Source organism: Dendropsophus ebraccatus, chromosome 7 (genome assembly GCF_027789765.1).
Source record: "Dendropsophus ebraccatus isolate aDenEbr1 chromosome 7, aDenEbr1.pat, whole genome shotgun sequence".
In the NCBI taxonomy this organism is placed as follows: Eukaryota; Metazoa; Chordata; class Amphibia; order Anura; family Hylidae; genus Dendropsophus; species Dendropsophus ebraccatus.
This window is the reverse complement of record NC_091460.1, coordinates 146,219,273-146,221,540: the sequence shown is the minus strand read 5'-3', so window position 1 is coordinate 146,221,540 and position 2,268 is coordinate 146,219,273. Positions and strand designations below refer to the sequence as shown.

At 46.1% G+C, this 2,268-nt stretch overlaps 1 non-coding gene across 1 annotated transcript; it reads right to left on the bottom strand.

Moving 5' to 3' along the window:
* Window positions 1-489: 489 nt before the first annotated feature.
* Window positions 490-680, bottom strand: LOC138797965 (U2 spliceosomal RNA). The gene has a single exon (XR_011364051.1). It is a non-coding gene; the product is annotated as a U2 spliceosomal RNA (small nuclear RNA).
* Between the last annotated feature and the right edge of the window lie 1,588 nt (window positions 681-2,268).

The window sequence follows — 2,268 nt, the reverse complement described above, 5'->3', positions numbered from 1 at the left end:
CACAGACTGAAGATGCAGGCTTCACCGGGGGGGGGGGGGGGGGGGGGGGGGAGGGGGGCGAGAGGGGCAGGGGAATTTGCAGGAGGGCTGGGGAAACAGGACCTTCTGAGAGTGTGCCGCAAAGACTGCTGGGAGATGTAGTATGATATCAGTGCAGGAAGCAGAATAGCCAGAGAGCAGGCAGAAAACTGAGGAGCGGGACTGCTGTAAAAAACCCACAAAAAGTATCAGGCGGGAACATAGGTAAGAAGTTTGGAAGGTTTTTTTTTTTTTTTTTTTTTTTTTTACCTCAACAGGGTTAATGGGGAACTCCGGAGAAAAGAAAACTCTTTTAAATTCACATGGTGCCAGAAAGTTCTACAGATTTGTAAATCTGGACAGTTCCTGACATGGACAGAGGTGGCAGCAGGGAGAACCCTGTCATACTGGAGAGAATACACCACTTCCTGCAGGGCATACAGCAGCTGATAAGTACTGGACGTTTTTTCTTTTTTGTGCCCTGAACCTGGAAGCTCAGCAATACCAGGTCAGTGTCTGGAGAGGACACAGCAAGCTCTTCTTCCATCTCCCTGTTCTAAAAATCCATCTAATATATCGTTCCCAGATGGGGGACAGATCAGATATTAAACTGATAAGAACAGATACTATTCTTCATCTTAGCCAAAAGGGCGAGAAGCGATGGAAGTTTTTTTTTTTTCTTTTTTTAATAGAAGAAATTTACAAATCTGTATAACTTTCTGGCACCAGCTGCTCCCCCCCACTGGAGTTCCCCTTTAAGCTGCTTTTCACACTGCTTTTGGTATCCATATAACTGTAGAACTCTTAGCCCTCCAGTTGTTCTGCTGAAATAAACTCACATCACCAGAAACAATACTCATAGAGGGTAATCTGTGAGACCCCTTCTGCCGCACCCCTACACACAATTTGGGTGCTGCTTCGAGTCTGTGAGGCTATCCCTGGCACTGGAAGAAAACTCCAAACTCCTGCAGTTAAACTGAACACTTAAATCTCTATAGGGTTCTATGGTAATGTGAGTTTACTGACAAACCAGCACAATTACAGATAGTAAACACTACACCTAAACGTTAGCGTAACTCCAAACATTAGGGTGGTGTCCCACCATGGGTGTTGCTGCTTTATACACTCCTTGCAAAAGTCTGTACTTCAAGTAAAAGTGGTAATGAAGCAGTACCTTAGTTTTACCACTAGATGTCGCTGTTATTTGTCTATGCACTTGTATATTGCACAGCTCTAGTGAACTAGGGGTTATTGTTTGTTGTGATCTGCGCACCAATAAGAGCTCTCTTCTCTTCTTCACCTATCTCTATTTTTCTTCTTCTGTTTGCACCTTCTGCTCCACCACTCACAGGGGACATTACACCTCCTGTGTAGTCTAGTATACTGTGTGGTAGTGGACAGACGTATGGACAATGCAGAGACTCTTTTCTTCTTTAAAGCTACACCTATTCCCAGTATGCAGTGTTAAGCTACTACTGAGAGGACATGTCCGAGAACACCCCAACTCATGCCGAGAACATGTCTGAAGGTGCAGGACAGTATCCTGAAACATCTCCCAGTGCTGGTGTAACCAGGTAATTTGGACACCCTGCTCAACTCAGGTGACAAGGCTTGGGGCTTGTGTCACCCTGTTAGGACAAGTCACCCAACACTGTAGGGCAACAGGTGGTATCACGACAATAAAGGTCAAAACACGGGCACAAGTTTATGTCTATTTCAAGTATTCTTCAGTATTCTACTTCTTCTTCTTCTTCTTCCAAAGTTCCGGCAGAGCAGACTTCTATCCTGGGTTAATACTCTCAGCACAAACTCCTCTCCACTACTCTGAGCTTGCAGCACAAACTCCCCTCTACTGTTCTCAGCTCACTCTACTTCTCCGCACACAACCAAGTCAGCTCAGCTCTTCTGCTCCAAAGGCTCTTAGTGCAGATTCTGTTCTGTCACATCTACAGGCTATGATCAGCTGTTGTACAAAGTATTCTCACAGTAAAGAAGATTTTATTTATGATAGCGGGACTCAGTGATTATTGTTCTGGCACCTACACAGTCACTGCTCCATCCTTGGGTTATCTCCCCTTTCTGTGGGTGGTGATACTGATAGTCCAGGTAGGTCACAGCTCCACTCCGGACCACCGTGATAAGCCCGGCCCGGACCCCCCTCACAGCCCGGCAGGTCACCGACCACAGGGGAAAGGGTATAACCATTCTCACTAAACTAAAGCAGGTGTGCCCCCATACCTGTGTGCCCAA